This window comes from Anas platyrhynchos, chromosome 2 (assembly GCF_047663525.1).
Source record: "Anas platyrhynchos isolate ZD024472 breed Pekin duck chromosome 2, IASCAAS_PekinDuck_T2T, whole genome shotgun sequence".
NCBI lineage: Eukaryota > Metazoa > Chordata > Aves > Anseriformes > Anatidae > Anas > Anas platyrhynchos.
In genome coordinates, this window is record NC_092588.1 from 61,986,926 (window position 1) to 62,012,952 (window position 26,027).

General features: G+C 39.4%; 1 long non-coding RNA gene across 1 annotated transcript; it reads right to left on the reverse strand.

The window, feature by feature from the left end:
• Nucleotides 1-2,152: 2,152 nt before the first annotated feature.
• LOC119716028 (uncharacterized) lies at nt 2,153-25,074 on the reverse strand. Its single transcript, XR_005263651.2, has 3 exons — nt 24,984-25,074; nt 11,894-12,050; nt 2,153-2,692 (listed from the first exon to the last, which is right to left on the reverse strand). It is a non-coding gene; the product is annotated as an uncharacterized lncRNA (long non-coding RNA).
• Between the last annotated feature and the right edge of the window lie 953 nt (nt 25,075-26,027).

Consider the following 26,027-nt stretch of genomic DNA (forward strand, 5'->3'; position numbering starts at 1 on the left):
AATGCAAAATAAATGCAAAGCAGCTTAGATATTGCGGCAGTTTATTTCTCTGAAGATGACATGGCACACTAAAGAATCTCATGTGCTGAAGACAAACTTTTAGTCCATGCTGATTCACACAGATTTAGCAGCTGAAACCATGCACCATAGCTACAGTGTCACGCATACCAGAGAATACAGTAAAAAGTGATAATCCCACAAGGGAACAGAAGAGAACCAAATTCTGCACTAAAGAAAGTACTCCTTCGTGACACCAAATAACTCTCACCTAGTAAGATAACAATGAAATCTTACAGCCAAGAACCTAATTTGTGGACTAAGACTGCCTCCTCCAAGCTCACATTTCTGTGACGCTGCTTTTGTGAAACACAAGACCTGAGTTGTATAAAAGAAGAATTAAACCTAGAGCCCTATTTCAGAAGAATCACAGTGCTAGTTAATGTGAAGCTATTTCAAAGTTCAGACCCTTAAGAAGAAGTCCTGCAAAGATGTAATCAGATGCAGATGCTAAAATTTTCAAAGTTAAGTCCCTTGTTACTAACTCTCAGAGGAGTCTTAAGTATTGCAAACAAACACGATAAAATAATAAAAGCCATAGCTGGATTCACGTGACATTGTCAAGCTCTTATTTGACAATAAAGGACTTGCTGTCCCTCCTGGTTGTGAAAAAAAAAATCTTGGAAATAAAACTTCAAAGACTGGAGCATCAGAAAACAAAGTGAAACATTGAAAACCAGCCAGCTTTTGTTCAAGTTGCTTTTGATCTCAAAACTCTTCATCCAATCTCCAGATTTCTATGACTCATGGATTTTGGACAGCTGGGGTTGAAAATGCCTAGTTTAGCACCAAAATCTTATCAAAAAAACACTTCTAGGGTTTTATCTGAGGAAGTTCTAGGTACCCACAAAACTGTAGACACTGAGCTTCCTCTGTGGTACACCATTTATATAGAAGTTTAAACATACATTTCAAAAACCAGTGTAAGGCAACTAAAGTGAAAATATCGGCTATAGTTACCATGGTTCACTAGGATGAGAAAGAACAGAATTTTTATACAGTTCTTTAATATATGCTTTGTTAGCATGAGAGATATTCAATTTATTTTTTGACATATATAGTCTCTTTCAAATGCAGCCACAGAAGCCATGAGATATGTTACACAGTGAAACAGAGGTGAGAAAGACAGAGATGAATACAATTATTTAAGGAGTTAAGATGGGAATAATGTTGCATGACAGATTCTCTGGGGCAGGGACTTTTTCTTCTGTGTTGTACACTTAGCATAGAGTGGTTGTTACCCAGAAACAAAGAAAAGAAAACCAGAAACAAGCAAGTAAGGAGCAAAGAGAATTCAGTGTTGTGAACACCGACACAGGACACTACAAATCAAGAAAATATGGGGAATGATGCAGTAGAGGAGCCAGCCTCAGGTCCAGCCCCAGTGAGCATGAGTGATGCCAGCAGCAGCAGTGAAGTGGGAGCGAGGACAACCTCTCCCAGCCGCAGCAGCAGAGCCTCCTACCTGCACAGGTGAGTGTGATGAAGTGAGAAATGAACAATGGAATACTTTTATAATGGATGAGAATAAACATCTGTATATGCATTGTGTTTGCTTCCACTGCAGAGATCTGAGCCGTGGTTTCATGAGCTGAACTGCTTTAACAAAGAAATGGCGAGTGAATAGCTTAACACTATAGTCATATCCTGATCCCTTGCAGAAATTCCATACTATAGTACAGAAAAATAATTGTATAGGTAGGGGTAGCTTTGTAAAGGTAGGGTTGCATGTGTATGTACGTCCATGCGAGTAAACATGCTCATCATTCAATCTCTAGGCAGTGTTTTGCAAATTTACCACAACTTATTTATTGGATATGCAAATGTTAAAAAGGCCACCATTCTCCACAGCATGCACAAGCAACGGGTAGAACAGAAGCACACATGAACAAGGCAGAAGAAATATCCCTTAGCACCACCACCTTCTAGCACACTGCAGAGATAGAGGAAGGGTAAAGAAAGATAAGGAGTAGAAACCGGCATAAACAAATAAAACAACTGATTCATAAAATTAAGAGATGAAAAAAGCTGCTAAATAAATAAATGCACTACAAGGCAAGTTAATACTACTCCTGGGGAGCTTTATTTACGCGATTGGCCTTTACACGCCAGCTAATCCATCTTGACACTGACCTTGTCAGCAGTGTTTGTGTAATCTTTGAGTAAGAATACGAACTGTTCTTGTAAATAATACCTCCAGGAGAGCTAGACGAGAGTTTTCCATGAGTCTTAAACATGCAAAGGGCCCAGGGCATGGTCCTCTTCTCATGGTGGGGGGACCAGCCACCTGGGCTCATGCTATGATATAGACATTTCAGAGGGCTGTGTCTCCACAGCACATCACTCAGTTCTCAGGTTGTTATGCCAGGCAGTACAGGTCCCAAAACAGGTCACAGTGCAAAAAACTTCGGTCTCGGGCAGGTGGAATAAAGTCACACGCAGGAGTGTGTTAAATCCACGTTTCCAGAGAACATGCTGCAACTCAGGTTTTTCTGCAGGTTGGAAACAGCTGTACAAGCTCAAATCCAAACTTCTGTGTGTCACAAGACAAAGACCACTGCTTCCTACTTTTTTCCTTCAAATCTGATAGGGAGTAAAGCTTTGGGCTTGCCAAACCAATGTTGAAGGCCAAATCCTGTTTAAAAAAAAAAAATTAAAAGAAAAAAGAAGAGCCATTTACAGCTGATTAAATGCTTTTCGAATTCTGGAGCAGATGTCTAGCAGAGGACAGAAGGACCTTGAGGTTTGAAAGTTTAAAGAAAATAATAAAAAAAATAAAGAAAAATAAAATAAATCTAAAGATGAAATTTAAAGCACTAAGGAACCACTACACAAAATGCCCAATACAGTGATTAATAAATGTTAGAAGTGTTGATAAACTGACTTTCGGGGCTTTTATAAGTTCTTCCTGACAGGATGGTCAACATCAACCAACACTACATACTTTAAGGAAAAGTTAATAAACAAGATGTATATGGAAGATTTTAGGTATGGAGGTTTTTTAAGTGTTTGTGGACTAATATACAAAAAATCCATACTGTGTAAGAGCACAGCCTATCCACACACAGTCAGAGTTGTTACCTGAACATGGTTTAATTTTATATTTAAACCTGCTAACACCAGTACAGTTTTAACATATCACGGGCAAGAATGAAAAAGACAGTGACAATCTGCTACTTGTTTCTTCCAAATACCAAAATGTGAAAGAGATAGTTTCAGATCAATTATTCCTTTTCCAGCAAATTACTTTCTCTGTGATAACATCCAGCACTGGAAAGGCTAATTTTAGCTAGAAAGTTCACAGAATCTTGCCGAGCAACAGCCACAGTCGCAGCTAATTTGAGTCAGAGAAAGTTAAAACACTGTCAAAATATAAATGCTTCCTTCAGCTGATTCATTAGTTTGCATATCATAACAAGGACTTTGTGTTCTTGGGTAAGGTTAGTGCCTTGAGGACATACTGCAGATGTGTGCATTCACAGTCCGAATTTCTGTAATTTGTTATGCAAACATCAATTCTTTTTAAATATTGTAAGAATAGAGACTTTTACTGCAGCTAACAATCACCGGCATTAAAGATAGCTTCTCTTGTGAGGCCACTTTCTAGAACAAAGGAGGACACTATATTCTAAACAGATGTTTACCAGTTAATGAATGTGATATTTCTCATTAGAAGAGGTTTAATTTGCAAACGAATGTTTAAACAGCGAGCAAGTGAACTCAGCAAGGCCTGCCCCACATCAGAAGGCCTGATGTATTTTGACACAACTTCTTTCCCCTCAAGGAAACTGTGAGCTTTAAAAATCCTCAACAACCTAACAGCAGGATAATCCAAGGCTGACTTTTAGTTTTGCTTTCCCTTTTTTTATTGTATGGGTGTAGCTTAAAGGTACAAAGCAAGAACAAAAACAGCAACTGAGGGCTGGATTTTGGCAGGCCTCAGGAAGGGATAAATGTTGGATTGCTGACCTCAAAAAAGTAGCCATGGCAGTTCTCCACAACCAGGGCAGCAACAGAGTGTGCTTGGGATTAAGCAAAATGGTTTTGGTGGTAGACTTTTCCTTGCAGTTCGATCTGGCTATCTCACTGTTTGATTTTTGTTTACCTGAGCATTTTACCTGAACTCTGCTCCTGCCTCTGCTTTGAGGCACGCCTGGAAAGGCTTCTTCAGCTTTTTCTGTAGGCATCTGCCTGGTATTTGGTGTGGGGGTAGCAGGATGGATCAGCAGACACCGTCCTTGCTCTCTGCCCATCCTGTAGGGCTTCCAGATGATCACAGGAGCATGAAGTGCCATTGGTCCATGGGGGTCCTGCGCATGTCTCCCAGCCCACGTGAGGAGGAGAACTGAGACAGTTTGGTTCTCCCTGGGATTAAATTGTGTCGTTTGGTGCTGTGCATCTCAACCTGACTGAACAGCCCTGACTAAGCACCCCAAGGGCAAGATCCGAATGCTGTAGGCCATACTGGTTGTGTAGGCTTTGTTCAGAGAGTGTCCAGGCCTCCAGATGATTTGCCAGGGAAATAAAAGGAACCTGTAGGGACTGCCAGGGTTTCTGCTTTCAGGATAGCCAAGCCTATAATACCAGATGCTTGCTGCCTTGCTCTATTAATGCTGACAGATATAAGCACAATTAGCTGAGGAGGGAGAAATGGTGGAGGCCAAGAGACTGTACTCCCAGGCCTGACCCATGTAATCGCTTTCTGTTTCCCCTTTTATTCCATGGCCTTGTGGATAATGACATAGCGTTTCCTTCTGGAGGAAAGCAGGATGCATGGGAAACAGAGGCGCTGCATAAGCAGATGCAGGAAGGATCTTGCTGGGAGTCTGCTGGGAGCCCAGCATTAATGGCAGATCTGAAGATGCAACTAGAAGACTATGAAGACGCTTTAAGAGGCCACAGAGTGAGGGTGGGCCAGGCTTCCTAGCCTTGAGAGCCACAAGCAGGGCAACCGCCTCATGATACAGACCAGTTTCCCACACAGAAATGAGGGATTTGTTGCATACTGGTATTTTAAGGATAAGTACATTAAATCTTGTGACATGCTCGTATTTTATGGTAACAGGGACGATTTATGCAGCAGAACAGATGAGCACATTCCACAGACAGGAGCATTCTGCCGCATTTATAACATTTGATAGCAAGTTCTTTATCAGCAACCATTGTCCCAGTGAAAAGATCCATTTAGTTTTGTGTCTCAGCAGACACACAAAGGCAGAAGCACACTCTGATCCTACCTGAAAGCCTAGCTACATCCAGTGTAAGTAATCTGTACAGGATATTTTTATTTAAAGAAGGATGCATTTTTCACTATTTCTGTCTCCTGTTTCCTGGAAGCAGGACTGCTGAAGTTGGCCCAAATTCTGTGCTTCTGCGAGCACTTGTAGGCTGCCTGCCACCTCTGCTGCCTGCTGGACTTTGGGCCTGATGCAGCACCAGGCTGGCTGGCGATACACACAGCTTGCCTGGGCTGCAGTGGTCCTCCTACAGCAGCTTCTGCAGACAGCAAGGGCTGGAACATGATGTCCACCTGGCCTTGTCACTTCAGCTTGGACCACTTAAGTGGATGCAGTGATACGTGCACCTACAGGTGCATATCCTTACTGATGAACCTAGCTGTGCTTAGGAATTGATTTTCATTCCCATTTCCATGAAAACTTTGCAAAATTGCACTTCCTCTTAATAAATTTTCAGACAGCTTTGGTTAACATAGGAGACAAATTTTTCATTAAGTCAATTTTAAATCTCATTCGCATGAGTGATTTGAAAGACAAAATAAAGAAGAGGGGCAGAAGGCAACACTGAATCTAGTGACTAAAGAAATCTACATGAGGCTGGTTAACTAGCTCATTCCATAATGTTCTAATTAGCAAGGACAGGCAGACAAAATTGTATCCTTAACATAGGAGTTAACCAAAATGCTGATTTTCTAAAACTGTGCATCTAAGTGCAAGAAAAGTATAGAATCCTAATACACGTGAATAAAAGCAAGACTTTATGTGCTTCTTTTTCTAGCTAAAGCATATGCTCAAACAGCTATTCTTTTTCACAGTGAATGATTACTGAGATCCTTTCCATGCTGGATGTCTCAAAAAATGTGAGGGCTTCCTGGACACTGGGGACAGATGCAGTGCAGCCTCTGGGAACACTGATCCTACACTGACCAGAAGTGCAGTGAGTGAGTTCCTTCACTGACCAGGAGTGAGTTTGATCCTTATTGATTTCACCCAGAGACACCTTCCCCTGCAGCAGCAAAGCTGGCTCAGCACACAGACACTTCTGGCACTGAGACACTTCGGCGATAGATCCATGTTGTTCCAAAACACCGAACAGCTGCTTTCTCTGCTGAAGAAATTTTTGTTTTGCAGTGCAGACTCCTGAGATCTGTGATCAGGCAACTGTGGGACTTGGGGCTGTCTCAGTTTGCAAACCACATCTCAAAAAGAGATGAGGGTTGCTTCCCTCTGGATTCACCCTTTTTCTCCTTCCCCTAAGATATAAACATCCAGGGAACACATCATAAGCTACTGGAAATTACTTCAAAATATCAGACCAGGCCAGCTGTGAGGCTGTGTATTCAACAGGCAGGCTACAGCGCTAGGCAGCTGATTCAGAAATAAATCTCCATGTACAAGTCAGCCAGCCACAAGCTGAGACAGAGGCAGGGCTGTAAGGTAAACACAGCTCAGCACTCTTAGGTACAGGATGGAAAAAAACACAGCGTCTTCTTTTGTCCTTAAAAAGCAGGTTCCCAATTTGTTCCTTCCTGTGGGAAGTGAGGGTTATGCTCTAATGTATTGTAACTGGTCCAAGCTATAGGCAACTAATGACAATGCAAAGACAATTCTCCTCTGACTAAGAAAATACTGTCTCGTGCATCTCCCTGAAAATGCATTGTCGGAGGGACGCAAGCTGTCATTAACACACGGTCATGTCATTCAAGAAGGGGCCGATGGGCCTGATACAAAACCCACCAAAGTCCTTCCTATTAATGCAAGACTTTACCTTTAGAAAAACACTTACTGCAGCATTTTGACCCCTCTCTTTATTTTTATAAGGCAAGGCAGACTATGATTGTCTTTCAGTTAATGATGTGGCAGGGGGTGACTTTTTGCTAGGCTTAAGAGACTTCTTTTAAGTTGCAGCCTTTAAGATCCACCTGGACAAGCAATAATTAAAGGGAATAGCAAATTAAATGCATTAGGAAGGGGAAATGATTTACTAACCAGGGGGAGAAATAATTTATTAGAAAAGAAAACTTTTCCTCTAAGCTGAGAGAGTCACATTACCTCTTTCACAAATCACTGGCTCTAGCTTTTCCTCCTCCACAGAAAGCCAGCCGCCTGCCCCACAAGTCTGCGGCTGTTTCTTTCCCTGGGGCACCACTGCTGCACACACGGGGCCCATCCTGACATGCGCCTTCATTGCCCTGCAGAACTATTTTGGGACAGTGTGGAGGGATGGAGAAGAAAGCGGTGGGGGGGGGGTTATATTCTATCGACGGGAATAACAACAGACACCTCGTTATGGCTGGCTTAGAGCAAGGGCTCCCCAGAGCCTCCTGTTTAGGAATGGAGCCAAAAATGTTCGGCTTAAGCCAATCGGCTGAAATTGAAATGCAAGAAGTCGCAAATCAAGCGGGAGTCAGGCTGCTGGACTTTTCCATCTCACAACCAAGCAAGAGCAAAATTAAAGTCATCCCAATGAGTGTTTATTTCTCTAAAAACATTCCTATGGAACTTATTATTGATTCTTGGCATCGTAGCTATATGGGAGACCCTAGTGTCCATGACAATTAAAAAAACAACATGTTTATTAAAATTCAGTCACAGTGGCACAACACAACGTGCAATTATAAACACAAAACAGATGCAACACCATCTTCCCTATAGTCAGCGAAGATTGCAATCTGCAAACCATGGAAATTTGTGTCCTTGATTTAATGGTTTAAAATGCAGGAAAGCTGTTTACATTCACTGTCAAAATGTTTGCATTACATATGCTCACTGCCCCTGTAGTGGAAATATTTTTCCACTAACATTGCAGAATAAGCACAAAATGAAGATGCACCCCTCTTGGTAACAAAGTGCTGGCATAATGCAGTTTTCACCTCTGCTAAAACATTTGTTAATGACTCATCACACTGTGCTATTTCTTCCCTTTACCTTGGATCAGCCTCTTGAGAAATCGTTTAGTATCATGCACCCATTTTCTATTCCTCACTAATCAGATAGCCTTTTGCACAAGACTACAGACACTGCTTCCATGTCTCAAAAGTATTAGTTGGCAATGTAGATTTTTTTTTTTTTTACATCCACTACAGCAGTTCTCCATTATTGCAAACTTGAAATTACACAACTGAATTTGGAAGAAAGTGTAGGTACCTTCCCTGACACATGTTTAGGATCAAGTAGTTAAGCTGGATATTTTAAATTCCGTCTCCAGTTTAAAAGGTACAGTGATGAATTTCAAGTGCCTGTACCCTTAAACCTGAAGGGATTTAGGAATGTGAGTCTCACCAAGAGACAGCAGCATTTTTTAACTCAGTGAACATACATTGCAAACATGAAACATTTTGCTACCAGAAAGTCTCTTAAATGCATATCTGAATGCCTAGACACAGTGCTAGTAATGCTTAAGTTAATTGCTATGAAAATCAGAGTTTCTTATGTTTGCAGAAATTCATTTAATTTACATTAGCACTGTACAGACTTGCCTATCTTTTCTCCTGCTTTCCTCAGTTTCCATAGGAGTATTCCCACGATTAAGCACGCGTGCAGTCCTAAAATCAAGGTCACAGTATTTTATACTGAGTGTAGAGCAGTATTCAGACACTGATTATGTGGCTGGTCACAAAAAAAAAATAAAATTCTACAGGTAAGAAACTTGCATACCAGTACAGCACAAAAGGTATATTCCTTCTAACGTATATGTAGTTTGTTTTTGTTAACTAGAAAACTTTTGTTTAACAGGAATTGCTGATATGATTTTTTCATCTTATGCAACTAAATTGAATGTATGAAATACGTAGCAATGATGAAATCTTGTGCAAGAGTTTTCCGCTGTTAAGCCTTATCAAGAAAAATGCATTATTTAGCCGAATGCACACTGTGAAAGATTCTTGCAGTTCTGTTTACTTAGCTTTTTTTACTGTGTGGTTTCTTTGCTTTTAAAGAAACAGAAGATGACTTACATCTGAGCATGTCAACTGAATTTTGTGGCTATTTTGGCTGTACTAAAGGCTTCTTCTCTTGACTATGTAAAAAAGTTTGTTGTCAAGAATATTTACTAGCATATTCTCAAGCTGCCTTGCTACAGGCAGCCAGCATCTGTTAACAACAATTTGCCTTTGGTTAAATACAAAAACAAGCAAACAGTAATTTTTCCTGGTTAAGGCAAATACTACTTGACTGGAAGAATCTTTCCCCACCTGGTTCAATTAGGAGGCTGCAAAGACAGTCTTCTGTCCGCAGCTCAGAAAGGTTGCATGTAAAAAGTTCAGAGGCTTGTCTGCATTGCAACAACTTGGAGTTACAGCATGCTTAAAATGTTTTTTCCCCATCAGTCAAAGCGTGAGATGGCTGGGATATGTGAATGGTTGCTATCCACACGCGGACAGCAACATGGATTTCTTCCATAACTCTGCTTAATAGGAATGAATCAGGCTTTCTGTCTTTACAACTGGGCATCCACTCTGTATGTTTTCACTGTGAACAGATTCAGCTAACAGCTCTAATCTGTTCCTTGTGGGATAGAACAGAATATTTTGGAGACTTGGATACTCCGTTTCTGAAGGTGTCTAAACAATGTCCAAACACATGTACATTCAAAAATGTATTTGCTGCCTGTCTGCTGATGCTCACGTTACATGGAGATGCCACGCATGTATTGAAACAAACGTGACTCATATTTGAAATGCACGTACACTCAGAGTAACGTATTTTAATGTATTAAATATGCGATCCCCAGAGACAAATATACTGAAATAGCTCTTCAGCTGCTCGGAATACATGTCCCACCACACCAGACTCAGCAACTCTCTCTCCTGACTGCATTACGACACTGATGATAGAGCAGACCCTGGTGTTTCCAGTCTGTCTTTCTCTCTTTCTCTCATATTAAATCATTCAATCTTTCTGAAAGAGATCTTCCTTTTTTTTTTTTTTTTTTCCTTTTTCAGGGGGAGATTCTCTTTCAGAATTTTTATCTTTTCTCCTACTGAGATGTCATAAATTACAGTACAAGCCTGGGATTACTATATGAGAGTAGTTTTAAACTACTCACTTTCTGACAGATTATGAACAGCCCCTTTCATACAGTGTATGCCTAATTTTTATTCGTAGCATTTGTTTGCTGAAAGCTTGTTCTCTTAAATACTGGAAGATGCAAAGAGACAGTAAAAGTGTGGGTAATGTCTAAAGAAATCTGAACAAAATGTCTAAGATGAAACCTACTTTGCTGTTCCATTGTGATTTCAAAACTTGAGAATAGGGTCACTAATTCTGCAGCCCTTCAAGCACTCTCAGGATGATTTATGGTTTTGTGCTGAAACGCTATAGCAAACTTAATGGTTTTGCATGGTTGAAGCATGAAATTAGGTGGAACCTGAGTGTTTCCACTGGGTGTAGGTTTGAGTTTGGGAGAGTTTTGGAGTCCAACATACCAGCCAAATAGTTAAATTCTTAAGCATATACTTTCAGGGAAGCTCAGGAAAAAAATAAATCTAATTAATGCTTTTCTGCAAGTGCTACAAACTCAATGACATCAAAATGCATACTGACTCATACCAGTTTTATATAATTGACCATTCTAAAAGGAATGCAAGAAAAGTCAAAGGCATTTAATCTCAACAATTTCTTAAAGGAATGCTTTGAATTTTCTTGCTCAAAATGTCATTTGTTTCTGAGAGGACTGAAATCAAAAGCCCTTTTCCCATTTAAAATTGAGCAAAACAATTCACTCGGTCTCAGCTTGTTTGTTTGTTTGCTTGCCAGTTATCCTGACCTAGGTCCAGGAGTCACACCTCAGGACAACGCAGAAGTCATGCCTACTCTTTCTGGATCATGGAGCCCTGCATTCCACGTGTTATAGGGACGTGGAAACTATCTCAATCTTGTTATTGTCACAGTCAGATAGGTAGGGGACATTACTTATGGTGGAATTTGTGAGTTCAAGCACTGTCTGACGTAAAACCCAGTCCTGCAGTCCCTTGCACTGAAGGCTGCCACTGTCTCCTCCAATTTAGGTGTATGAAACTCGGAAACTTTGAAGTATCGAATGCTAGTCATACAGAAGTATGAAACCGCAGGCTGCAAACTGTGTCCTAAATCCAAAGAAGAGTCAGGGTTTGAGAAAGTTTCTAGGCAGCCTAGAAACCTTCCCACTCCCTGGCTGGAGTCAATTGTCAGCTGTGCACCCTAGGAAGATCCTAGGGCAGTACTTGCTGTGAGGTGCTGCAACGCTGACTCTAGTAATAGCTGAGACCTGTTAATTTGGGCCTTGGCTCTCAGGTTGCTCTCAGTCTTTACTTAAGCACAAAGTCTTTTAGAACCCTCATTTGGAGTTCTGGTTATGTAAGGAGCTGAGGATTTGGCCTATAATTTATCTGTGCCAAGCAAATCCCTAGAGCAAAAAAAATCCTACCATCCAACATAGCCAGTCTCGTGCAGCTGTATGCTCAGCCGTTTTGTATCCTTCTCCTTTCCCATAGTTCTCAAGTACTCCAAGGCTTGGTGAGAAACAAATATTCTTGGGGCTACCACACTCAACTGAATTTCCTCAGTAATTTCACATAAATCCATTTTACCAGTTGCAAAGGTCTATAATATGTACCTACTTGTACATCCCTGAAGGCCTTCTGGACAGACAGACCAAGGTCACGCAGGCAGGGTTTGCGAGCTGTCTTTTTCCCTCTGTCATTGATGGCTGAGATGAAAAAGATTCCTTTCAGGTCTCCACCTCAGCAGTCTCCTCAAAACTCCAGTTGCAGAACTCTGTAATAGAAACACCATAATTTTTCCTCCTCTGGCATTTGAGTTTATATATGGTCAATGTTGCATTTCTTACTATACCAAAATACGCAATCCTCCTGTACAATAATGGAGAGAAATATTTATGAATTTCATATGCTTAAATTAATACATTAATAAATAAAATAACCCATTTGTAGTGCTCAGCCAGATTTGATGGAGAATGTTTTTATGCTGTAATGCAATTTTTATTTAGTTTTTAAAGTTAAAACTTGTTAGAACCCTTAGAGTTTACTGAGTCCTGAATATAATTTAATTCTATCCTTAATCATGACTCTCTGATTCAATGTATGAGGAAGCAGATCCTCAAAATAAAAATTCTCTACCTTTGCTCACTTCAAAAATGTTTAAATTGACATAAGCATCTCAGCATTTTACAGGACAGAATCCAAGGGTTACAAAAAGCAGTTCATGGATAGCCAGAACGGGTAGAGGCTACATGTGTTTTTAAAAGTAAGAGTCAAAAAAAAAAAAAAAAAAAAGAGAGAGAGAGAAAAAAAAGGTTATGTTTAAAGCTTTAACTATATCTATTTACTTGATGGTTCCACTGTAAATGTCTTCCTTTACACTCTACATAGCAACAACTTAAGCATTTTCCCTTCCTTCAACACGGTATCCAAGTGACAAGAAAAACTACAGAATTAATAAAAATATAGCAGGGATCAGATTTAAGTGCCTCCTTGTCTCAGCTGAAATCATTTCCTTCCACTGCACAGAGAGGTTTTGATGGGAGAACTTTGCTCTAATGAAGGTGGAAACAATATCAGAAAGGAAATAACGAAAAATTGACTAATGTGACATTTGAGCATCAAATTTAAAAGCAGTGATGTGAACTATTGATCTCACCTGTTAATAGCAACTATAAATTCCTTCCAAAACAGTACTTCTGAAAAAAAAAAAAAAAAAAAAAAAAAAAAAAAAAAAAAAAGAGGAAAGAAAATCTTCCTTTCTTTCCAGTTATCTTGCTGAAATGGTCATTGCAAGGATAAATTGATTTCAACCTAAAGCAAATTCATGTGTGCAGTGGGATTTGACAACCAGAAAGTAGCTGGCAGGATAGGGACCTTTGTTTAAACTTCAGAACAACTTTGCCCAGTGAGGTGTCTCTACTATTTTGCCTACATATTTTCAGGCTTGATGACAATACACTGTCACTTAAGGATGCTTCATTTCTTCCCCCATTTGTTAACAGGATCCAGGATTACTTTCAAGTACTGGGTGGGTTGGGAGGGTAGGAGGGTGAGCAGGGAGAGACAAAACAAATGAATATATTGGTGTGTTTCTTTGAGAAGTGTAGGTAGAGATATGACAGTTTCTATGGTAACAACAAGACTTTTTTTTTTTTTATTACTAACAGAAAAACAGGTGTTGAGATAACCTCTTGTAAATTGTAAGTGCATAAGTTATTTCTAGTCTGAGACATTGTTTTCAATTAATGCGCACTTAATTTTTAAATAATGGGACAACCTTCTTTAGGAGATCTACGCTTCTCAGGTGTATAATGAGAGGTGTTGAGTTTCAGGTATGTATTAGGAAAAAATGCTAGAATGAGTCAGAGGAAAAATATTCTGCAAGGAAAGATTTCTGCTTTCTGTGGGATTCTCATGGTAATATTGTTGTATCATGGTGATTAACTTACTGTTTATCAAAAGAACCCACTGTAGAGCTGAAACATTAAGGAAAGTTCAAGTAAATACAACAAAACTGCAGCTTGATTCCTGATGATGGTTTTTAATATAACGTAAAGAAATCCTACCTTTTGCAGGTCAACAGGTACCATGACATGCAGCCTTGCCATTGTCACTATAGTTAACTGCGACATTTCATAGGCAAAATAATACAACCAGGGAAATCTGCATGCTGCCCAAATGCCCAAAACAGGAGCCGCAAAAAGGAATAATTCTGGGATAATTCTCCCAGTTAGAGGAAACAAACAAACAAAAAGAAATGGATAGTGTGCATATCTATTTCACAGAAGTATTCAAAAGCTCATCTTTATGCCTGATATAGAGGCTTCTGTTGCAACAGCCCACAGCATTGGTAGGAATGGGGGCATGTTGAGACAGAAGAGGGAATGGTTGCACTGTTCTATGTTCTCTATACTACGGGTTGCATACCCCTCATAAATGCAGCAGTCATTCCTATCAACTCTAATTCTTGTAAGCAGGGCACAGATGGGTTTAAAGCAGCCCAGGAACCACAAGCAGGAAGATGACTTGGTGCCTTTCCTGAACTTTGAGGCTGTAATGTACTGTTTGTTTAACATTGCCCAAAACATGACTAGATTTACAGTTATTTTACTCCTTTTTCAAGCCCATTGATTTAAACAAGGCTTTATGCAGGCAACCTTGTAAAAAGAAAAGGGTAAGATCTGAAGCATCTTAAGGTTTTTAACCTCCCCTTCTTACAATCTTGCAAATAATAATAGTAATCATCTGCCCCTCCTCTTTCTCTTTACAAAGCAATACGATGAGTCCTTTGCCTCTTAAGAGAAAGAAGTCCTGCCTGCTATAAGCAAAGCAACGCCAGCTGTTCAGAGCTGCTGGAAACTCTAAACTAAGCAGCCATTACTTCTCAGAAGAAAAGTGTTTTTAAAAGTAAGCCTCTGTTTATGGATGGTACTTATCCAGCCCCATTACATTGCTCTCTGAACAAATCATAGCTTTCAATGTGATAATCTTCAAGACAGGTAAACATCACTATTTTACAGAAATGTGATCTTCCAGACGCAGAATTGAGATTTTTTTTTTTAATGTTTATACTACAAAATTTTATAGGTTGTGCCTGCGTGCACTCTTCATTTTGAAGCCAGATGATAAAATCCTGAACTTCTGTCAGTCGGGTTAGACCAGTTCTTCCAGCAACACAAGACCTGCACAGCACAGGCCTACTGCTACCATGCTCATGTAGACACTCCTGTGTAGGCATTACCTGTCCCTCGACAAGCAGTTTTTCATTAACAATCCCACAACTGCACTCTTACTTCTGTGGGATTTCTCTAATCTTACTCCTCAACTAAGAGGCTTGGGACTAAAGTCATTATCAGTTTTGTGTCTGAGAGCCCTAGTGAGGTTTAGAAATGCTTTTTTTCCCCAACTTTGTGAGTGCAGAGTAATGGTCCATGCAAAGCAGCTTGTCCTTGAGTAGTTGCCTGAAACGGTACAATAAAAAATACACTAACCAATACCTGGACACAGAAAAAATACATTGGAAAATGTCAAAGCAAACTTAAAAGTGAAAGAGAAACACTAGAATTATTACTGCAAATGTATTTAATGCTGCTTTTCAAGGCCCACAGTACTCAGGGTTTTCTCAGAGAGAACTAATGGAATATTGAGGGCTTTTATGGGAAGAAGAACAGAGAAAGTGAATTCAAACATCTTCACATGAACTAAGGTGTCACCCAACTCATACAATACCATGACAAACTTCTTTAAAATATTAAAAAACAAGTTTCTAAAGGATGATGTGCCATCAGTTATACTGTGTAGATGACTTCTTGTTTCTAGCATCTTCCAGGTTCCAGCATTGTGCGCTTTCTCCTGAACGATGGCATGAGATGGCATGAGCTGTAACACTGTCCTTTCTGTACATCACTAGTGATTGATAAGAAGTGTTATGTGTACCTTTGCAACAATCTGTGATGCAAATCAAAACAACCAGAACTTTGTTGTTTGTTTTTATTTTTATTTTACATGTTTGTTGAGCAAGAGAGACTCATTTTGGTATTCAGTCAAGATCTGCTTCCCTTAAAATTGAAATATAATGAGTAAAACAAGAAGCAGTAAATAAACAGCAGTCCTGTGATTATGTAGTTGCTTAGTGAGATTAATAAAAGTTCAGAACAGTTATTGGCCCCATACTGCATATTCATAAAGCAGCCTTCTGTCCAGCAGGGGCAAGCAGTTAGTGTCAGCTTTTCTCATCACCATCAGCCACACAGGATTTGGAGAGGTTTTGGTGCCTTTGTGCTTAAACTTCCTATACCCTTCTGCCTCCATCTAATAAAGTGTTTCTGCTTTATAAATACTCATAACCTCTTAAACAATGATCAGCTGTCACAAGATTAAGGTTTTGAGCCCACTAACATCTAACCTACTGGTCAGACATTTCCACCATCTTTTTTGTGTGACCATCATACTTTCTGCTGTTACCTCCCACCTGCACAGAGAATAGCTAAATCATTCTTTGCTATTGCCTGTGCAAGACATCAATCAAGGGAGTGAAAAGGTAAGCTGAGTCCTTAAGAACTACAGTTAGCATTGCAACAGCATCTAAACATCTATATACACTGACTAGGATATTTTTATATTTTTTGTGGCTTTTCAATTAACAAAAGGGTTTGATATCTGGTTGAATTAAGAATCTGAATAAAAGGAACTGGGGGAACCAGACCTAAAAGTGCTGCAATTCCTGGGAGGAACAAAGAGTCCTCGCAGTGCAGTGCAGCACTTCCCAGTGATAGCCCCATGACAGCCCTGTGCAGAGATGGCAGAAGGAAGCACCTCTCTGACATGTCTGTTGGCTCATGTGCCCCAAGAAGACAAAACATACAAACCCAAGGAAACACAACTGCTTTGCTAGCAACTGAAAAAACTTTCCAGAAGAGACACAGTCAGCAAGACTATATGTAAAGTCCTTGTCAGAGCAGAAATCCAAACTGACATTTTCAAGCTCTAGCTGCATCCTTGACCTACTGTATTAATAGTGTTGGATCACTGTATCTCATAAACTGTTGAATATAAAGACCTACAAAAGATGAAAAAACAAGGAAAAAACAGGCATAAGATGCACTTGCCTGTGCTCATCGTGGAAGACAATTGAGGGAATAAATGGAACCAATTTTGCACTTTAAAAGAATCTCTAAAATTTCCCTTGCAAGGACTTTTGTAGTGATTTGAAGACATAACTAACTTTCTTTAAAACTTCTTTCCAAACCTCCCCCAGGAGTTTTAAAGAAAGTTAGTTATGTCTTCAAATCCATCCTCCATCCTGGAGTTACCTTAAAAACAGGACAGCATTCACATTATTTTCAACTTAGGAATTGGGGAAAACATTAGTTCCTAGTCCTAAAAATCCTTCTACACAAGCTGAGCAGTAGTTCTGTTGGCTTGCAGGAGAATTGACCAAAGGCTGCCTAAGCATATAGGTAACTTGATCCTTCTGTGAACCGAAAAGATCTGCTGAACCTTTTGAGGTTAGCTTACCAGTAGTAAAACTGGGTCACAGTCATCTCTTGATCAGCAGTGCCATTCAACCTGGCGCACAGTGATCTCAGGATAGGATACGCAAAACCTCTATTTCTTAAACAGTCAGTTGCAGGCTGTATATGTTAAAAGGAAGTTAGCATCTCATTTTGTTCCCCAGTTTTTCATGCATCTTTTACCACACTGAAATTCACCCTTTATTTTCCTACGCTGGCTGAAAGCCAAGCTGAGCATGGTTGTCACTTGGAATTACAGGTGTACTAATCGTTGCTATCAAAACCTGTAGCATTGTGGAAGCACACGAAGTGGTACACTGCAAGTAAAGATATCACCGCACTGTCAATCACTGCTTAAAGTTATTTGGCGTGGTGGCATTTCTGTAAGATGACCAAAATTCCTCTTTGTGAACACAAGTAATTTCAGTTGCAGTGGGAAATCCCCGCTCTTCTGCCCCCTTCCAATTATATTTCATTGGTTCAAAAAGCCTCAAGAGACCATGTAGTAACAGCAGTTTGGAAATGGTTTATTTTTGTTGTTGTTTGTTTTCTTTTATTACTCTGTTAAGCTACAAAATGTGTTGGCTCCTTTCAAGCAGCAATTCTGTTTTTATTTATTTTGAAATAAAGCACAGTTTTTTTTTTTTTTTTTTTTTTATATATATACTTTTTTATTTTTGAAAAGATTAAGATTTCTCAAAATTTTGGTTTCCAAATTCCAAATTTGGTTTCCTCATTTTTTTTTTCTTCCAAAAGCTGTGTTTTTTCCCCACTATTAGGTATCGTGAGACTTTGGTGTTCTGAATTTTGCTAAAATCTACTTTCAAAATTTAAGCATGACTACCACATGCATTTTAACGTCTGTTGTCCCACAGAGCATGGTTTTGATTAAATTCATTTTCAAATTGTACTTGGTAGTTCTCTCGACTCTTCTCCCTGGTCTATATGCAAGAACAATTTTATAGAATCACAGAATGGTTTGGGTTGGAAGGGACCTTAAAGACCACCTGGTTCCACCCCCCTGCCATGGGCAGAGACACCTCCCACCAGACCAGGTTGCCCAAAGCCCCATCCAGCCTGGCCTTGAGCACCTCCAGGGATGGGGCATCCACAGCTTCTGTGGGCAGCCTGTGCCAGTGCCTCACTACCCTCTCAACCTCATCTCTTCTCTAGACCGAACATCCCCATCTCTCTCAGCCTGTCTTCATAGGAGAGGTGCTACAGCCCTTTGATCATCTTTGTGGCCCTCCTCTGGATTCATTCTAATACTTCCATTTCCTTCTTGTTTTTAGGGCCCCAGAGCTGAATACAGTACTCCAGGTGGAGTCTCATAAGAGCAGAGTAGAGGGGGAGAATCACCTCCTTCAGCCTGTTGGTCACACTTCTTTTGATGCAGCCCAAGATATGGTTGTTTTTCTGGGCTGCAAGCAAACACCACTGGCTCATGCCCACCAATACCCACAAGTCCTTCTCTGCAGGGCTGCTCTCAATCAATTCATCACTCAGTCTGTATTGATTATTGGGGGTCACCCCAACCCATGTGTAGGACCTTGCACTTTGCCTTAGTCAACTGCATGAGAGTCAGATGAGCTCACTCTTCAAGCCTGTCAAGGTCCCTCTGGGAGATGTTCCTTCCCTCCAGTGCATGAACTTTTTAAAGTTCACTCAACACTTTTTTTTTTTTTAATTCATTTTTCTTCTCCTGTAAAAAGCAGTCTTTACCTGCTTTACTTCATTACTATCTTCAACAGTTCTCCCCTGTACCTTTGCAGTGAGTTTCAGGGCGCCCCTTGCTGGTTAGCAAATGTCCTGCTCACAGCCAGTAAGGGAGAGAGGGGTGGTTGTTTTTTCCTTTGCAGGCATTTAGCAGTAAACAACAGCAGCAATTTATTTGCATTATGCTGACCAAATAAAACTGATCTTCACTCTGCGATTGGAGGCAATCAAAAACAAGTAGAAAAATGTACTGGGAATTAAAGAAGCCAAGAAACAAACAAATGGAGTTAGGAGAGCTATTTTCTTCCATTATTTGTTAAAATAAGGAGGAGAAAGAATAAATGGTAAACACAGTCGTGATGGAAACTTCCTCAAAGATATGACCATGGGACATTTCTACAGCTCTTCCTTGATTAGTTAAAACTTGTCTCTATAGAGAAAACTAAATGGAGCTCAGTTTCTACCTCCAAAATAGTTTTGCAAATTCTCCTGGAAGTTTCAGACACATTTTTTTTTTTTTTTTTTCTGTCAGAATACCAGAAGAGTTTAGGCCAGAGTAAGAATAAACTGCCACAAATGCACTGCTTTCTCTCTAACAGAAAAGCAAACAAATCAATAGAAGACTAAGGCTTTCTGGGTGCATAGAATTTGACAGAAAAAACATTTGAAAGTCTGCCCCAGACCTCAACTCAATTCAAGAGAAGCTTTTGGCTTCTCTGCATTGAACAAGAAAATTAACTGGTTTAAGAAAAGCACATGAAATTTCCCATCTGGCTAACAACATGTATGTTTCTGCTCACTATGACAATTTGAAAATGCTGCTGAGATGTTTTAAAGTCGGTGTTTATATCCAAAAAGCCAAATCTTCCACAGCTAAGGTGGCCCTCCCTGCTTTCCTGGGATATAAATTAAGACAATAAAGTACAGCTGAAACTGATTTTTAAAGGTGCATAGCCATGTTGTAGGTACTTTGATAAGTGCTCTTTAAAATCTGTCTTCTTTGCTGACACAACTATTTCATTTCAAAGTTGTTTATTTCCTCCATCAAGGAACATTTAATAATTGGGTTTAAAGCATATAAATCTGTTGTTTGTATTTACTTGCTCATCAGCTTAGCATTGCTAAATACATGTGTCGTGTGAAGGTACACTGCTACAATTCTTAAGTTGCAAGGGCTTCAGGTGCTTTGGAAAACCTGATGATGTTATGACAGACAGGTAAGAAGCACCATAAAGCTTGTCTGCTAGATACAGTGTATGCAGAAGCAATTTGCCTTCTAAAACTCTGAACATGATATTCTCTAATATTTCCTGGCAGATCTTCAGTAGCTAGAAAATAAGCATTTCCATATGTAAGAAAATATTCCTTTGAAATGTAGATTTTACTTCACAAGAAAAGAACTCAGAGAGAATTGCATTTTTAAGCTAAGGGTTCATTATTATTTATTTTTCTGCTTTAAAAATGCTGTGCATTTTCCATATAACACTTAGGTAGTAACTGCAATTCTAGCATGAGCTAAATTACTCTAACAAATCTCCTAGCTGTTTTTGTCCACTAAGAATAATCTCTCAATAAACAAATTTTGGCTAATACTTAGGTCCTCATTGCAGAGTTGGCTTACATTAAATTTAATATAATGCAGTATGAATTACTGCATTTATCTAAGATTTAAAATACGTTCACAACACCAAGTTGTTCTTTCTGTTCTTTCTGTTCCACTGTTTTTATACAGTGTTTTCCCCTTTAAGGAAAGCAGTTTAAAATGGTTGCTAGTCTTCTCAGTTGCTGCAACCACATGATGCAATCTATTGTCAAATTAGTGGGTGGCAGCAAGTGGAAACAGATTTCACCAGCAATAAAGCCCGTCACATGATTTCATCTGTTCACAGTCATACAGTCTCTTATCCTATTTCTTGCTCGATCCAAAGGCCCTGTCCACATTGAGCAGGGTTTATCTTTGTGGCTGTTTTTCACTAAGTGGTATTTGGGGGCGGGGGGGTTGGAAGTATACAGGGAATTAAATAATTTAGTACAGAAAGCTTTGCACATGTAAAAAGGGGGTCCAAATGTGCAAACATTTTGCTAGGTCTAAACCAAACTTAAAATAGAAATATTTTCAAAAAAAATAAAAATTAAATACATATAAAAATACAAATTAAATACAAATAAATGTTACAAATAAAGTAATCTTTTTAGCACAAAGTTTGCAGTCATTGCATATGAATCAGCAAAAGGATGAGGGGCAGCAAAGGTGGAAAACAGTATGGTATAACAATAAACACAAAGTTTTTATCTAAATGGAAAATTTTCTAACCAATTTTTCTAACCAATATTTCTAACCAGAGGCCTTTTGTTTTTTGTATGGAACAGTGTTATGAGACTTGACTTCTAATTTCAAGTGCTGTTGAAGTCAGTATCACATAATATAAAGCCAATTGGATGTTCTTGATTCTTTCCAAGTTTACATAAAATTTTCAGCCCTACCTAGTCCAGTAGAGCCACCCCCTGATAAATTCCAGTTTCTAGGCCCAAGGCCTAGTGGAAGTGGGGAATGGGAAGCATACACAGAGCCTCTCCCCCCCTCTACCACTGCCCTTCTTCATTTCCCAAGAGACTTCCAGAAGACAGCAGTTGCCTTGTGCATACATAACCTATGGGAAGGACTATCTATGAAGAAAAGCATGAGTTGCCTTCTGATACATCAACATCAGGGAGATGCGGTTTCTGCATGGGGCTAGGCAAAAGGAGTTTGATGACAAGGCCTTTAACAACACAACACTGCATAACAAATCAGGTGTGGTATCGCTCTACAGTAACTATCTGTCCTGGTTTGAAACGAGGACAGATGTAGTGTTCTTCAGAAATAGCTCTCAGCACCCTGGACCTCCAGCAGAACATTGATTATTCTTGAATAATGTGATTCCTCATTATTAAGTTGGTCAGTTAAACATAAATATTTGTGCTGTCAAATAGCATTCAAAAGCCAATGTATACATTTTCCTGGAGAGGTAAATGTCACTTCATTTTTGGAGAACTGCAAGGTAATCTGCAGATCAATGGGATCACTATTTCCTTAACTATGGCAATGGTACAGTGCATAGTGTGGGTTTGAATTTCTCAGATCAGCTTGGACTACAAAAGAAATGTGGCTACAAAACATACTTGACAACACTTAACACTGCATCCACTGTAAACTCTTTCCATTGACTTTTGATTCTCTTGCAGAGCAGGAAATTAGGAAGCCTGGAAAAATATAGTACTGGATCGAAATGTGAATCCAATTCAGAAAAGCACTGAAGCATGTGCTTACCTTTGCTTGGGTCCTTAGCTCCACTAAAGTTAAGCACATGCATAGATGCTTTGTTGTTAATCTGCTGGGTTCACTGGTAAAACGGCTTTATTAGTGAGGTAGCTTTACATATATAAAGAAATACAGTCAACTTGAGAGATGATACAAGACAGAAGCCCCCAATTTCAGAGTTAAAGGCCCTCTTTTTGTGTATGTAACCATTCATGTAAACAGATCTGTATTTAATTGTATTTCATTCCATTTCAAACATATCTATATTTCATGTAGTCACTCTTGTAAACACATTTGCTTGCAAAAAATATTTATGCAGAAGATAAGGTATTTGCACATCTAAGGATCCCTTTTGCATGGGCAAATAGTTGTTTACACATACAGATGAAAAATAGGAATACATAGATATGCAAGTGACTCTGAAATCTTGACACACATTGCCTTACAGGACAAAGCTGGAAGAAAGTCAACAGGCAATAATTATCCAATTAAAAGTCATGTATGCATTTGGAATTAGTTCTAAAGGCTCTTTAGAAAGACTTTACTGCTGTAAATGTGTCATCGTTGCTAATTCTATCCAGATCTAATTGAAGCATGTCCCTTCCTGAAGATCCACTAATAATTTCTAATCAAGAAGTAAATCAGCAAATGTTTGTTTAGAAAGTTGCCCAAATCAGATCGTTCTTGAGACACGTGTAGTGGAAAAATAGCAGGACTTTATTCACTCTCAAGAATAAAACAATCAGAAAAACAAAACTGCTGTGGACCTGAGAGCAAAATCTGGCTCTTGGTATTCAAAAAAAAAAAAAAAAAAAAGAAACGAACACGCGCTGGTTGCTATAGAGAGAACCTCTTACTTTCAACCACAACTGCAGATGTGGTGGGGTTGAAGTGAATATGTATATATGTATGCCTGATAGTACTTAACAGCTCCGTAAAAGACTCATAAAAGTGATCTGAGATTCCCGCCCCCCTCCCAAAATTAGATAATTGTGAGTTATGTACTGACTGCCCAAAGGAATATAGGAGCATTCCACAGATAACTGAGACTTAAGTAACCTTAAACAAACAGAACAGTTGGCCAAACAGTAGTGGTTGTTTACAGATAATATGTTAAAACCAGTAAAATAAAAGATTCATTAGAACAATAGTCAAATATAAAGAATTTACACATAGTTGCCTGATGTCTCCATGTGGAAAGCCATGAAAGTCTGCAGTCAGTAACGAGAGGCAAAGGAGAGCCCGTCTTACTGCTTGAAGTAGTAAAGAGGGGTCAGTGCCAGGGCATTCTCAAGCTCCTTCTCTACCCAAATCGGTGCCTTTTTTGTCATGTTTAAGTCCCTCCTGCTGTAAATAAAGCCAACTGCACTAACTTCCTTAGTATAACAGTATATACTGCGGTTTACAACTCTTTGCTATTCAAAACTATTAATGCCTAATGTTTAGATTGCAGGAGCACTGAGAGACCAGCTGGTCAAGGCCACATCATCCTAGGTGCAAGGCAAAAATAGAGGAAGTAGCAGTCTGTGTCTCGGAAAGGTTGGACTCATTTTTACAGCCTCAATTCTGCAATTTCTGCAACATTTTCTGGGTTTACCTTCTATATCACAGTCCGAATGTTGTCAAAGTTCTGCTTTCTCAAGCCATGCTTATGAGGGCTTAGGTTTGCTGCCTTCTTTAGCACATCTCCAAGCCTCTGTTGGTGCCTGCTGGTGGGTGGGAAAGGAGAGTGAAGGGGAGCAGAGCTGGGTGGGCTCCAGCCCATGCAACAGCCATGCAGTGTGCCACTGCACAGCCCTTCATGGGCTTGCCTTGCTTGGGCTGGCAATGTGAAGACTCAGAGAACGCAGTTGCTCTTCATAAATATATCAAAAGGATTAACATTAGGGCTAAAGATGGGCTTCTGAAGCTAAGAACGACTTGGGCACAAGAACAAATGGCTATGCAATGGCTATGGGATTCAGAATCTGGTTCTTAACCATCAGTGTAGTGGTTTTTGGAGCAGGCACCCCTTGGACAGAAAAATGACAAAATCCTTAAGAGGTTTTAGGATTAAGCATAATCACTTCACTAAAAGCCGAATGTAGTGCAGACACCTAGCACAGCAGAGGACCGGCCTCAGTGAGCATGATCTCTAGTTTCTAAATGGCATTTTCTACACCACTCATGTGTTTATCATTCTCAGACAAGCCAGGATTCATATGATGTCGACAACTCTAATATATTCTTTGTAAATTGCAACTGCATCTTTGAATCTCCAGACAGTTGAGAAACTAGTTTCTCTCACCTGTTTAATTAACCATGTCATATTCTCCAAAAAGAATTAATTGTCTCACTGAAGCAATACTCAAAGATTCGAAAGAAAAATAAATATAAGCATGCAGCACAGTAAACGTTTATCCAATAAACATTTTCACAGCTGAGCTTCAACCTTCTCATGTTCCAGATTCTTACATTTTATCATCTCATCCCACTTGGTACAGGCACCGCATCTCTTTAAGATACGCCTCATGGGGAAACACTGCCTTGGTAATCAAAACATTTAGACTGCAGAAGAAACATAAAACAATTCGCAAAGAAGTTGTATGGTGCAGGAACTGTGCCAGGACAAAACTGTGACTTTTCCCTGCTTGGTCTTTAACGATTCATTAATAGAATTGGTTTTCTATCAGACTACCTTTACTTTGATCATCTCAAGCTTTGGCAGATGTTCCCTCTGAATAGCAGCCAATAGTCTCCTGGTGACACTGTGCAGTGCATCTTCTTAGTCACCACTCTGCCCCAGAGATTGGCTGGTGCTGCTTACCATAGCCAGAGTTAACTCTAAAAGTTTCAATTTTAACCAAATTGAAATAATGACTTTCTTTTTTTGCAACTGCTTTCATTTCTGCTTTTACAAATATTTTTCAACCTAAGGCTGAGAATGGAGTAAACAGTTGCACGTGAAAAAGAGAAATGAAAATGATCTTCAGATAGCTGTTTCTACAGTGGAAAGCATTTTTAGTGTTCAGCTGTGGTTACAGGACAGAACAAAACCTTTAGGGTATCTGTGAGATGGGTAAATTGGCAATCATTGAAATGATGATGTTAATCATTGTCAATTCAATCCTGAGAGGCACTGAGGCCCTTTCCAAAGACACTGAAAGTTTTTAATTCTCTGTAACATGATTCCATTTCAAAGGGGAAAAACAGTATTCAACATCTAAACTGAGCAACTTCTTTCTTTAAAAAAAGAATAAGGATAAGTCATGGAAAAATATACATGCATTTCAATGAGAAGAGTTTCAGGTTGTGGGGGAGGGAATCTAGTCTGTCTTTGGAAGTGTGCTCATCATTTTCCAAGCTTAATACCTATAACCTTGAACATTTCCTAGTCCTTAGAAAAACTGCTGCAGTATCTGCAGTTAGAAGCAGGTTTCAGCACTGGTCTCCTGAAGTTTTTTCTAGCCCTTTAGGTCAGATATTCAAAAACTGGAGCAATATACCATAGCTTCAGTGAAGTTAGAGATAAGCCATTTATCATAACCAACGAAAGGTCCCCCTTCGTATACATCAGCTCTAAAGAACAGTAAATCTCACAGAAAAAAAAAAAAAAGAAAAAGAAAAAAAGAAAAAAAAAAAGGCAGCATTCTGGCAGATAAGTTTATTTTTGAAGCCATACTTTAAGGATGGTTTAGATTTTGCATTGGTCAAACAAATTATGATATACTATTTTAGTCTC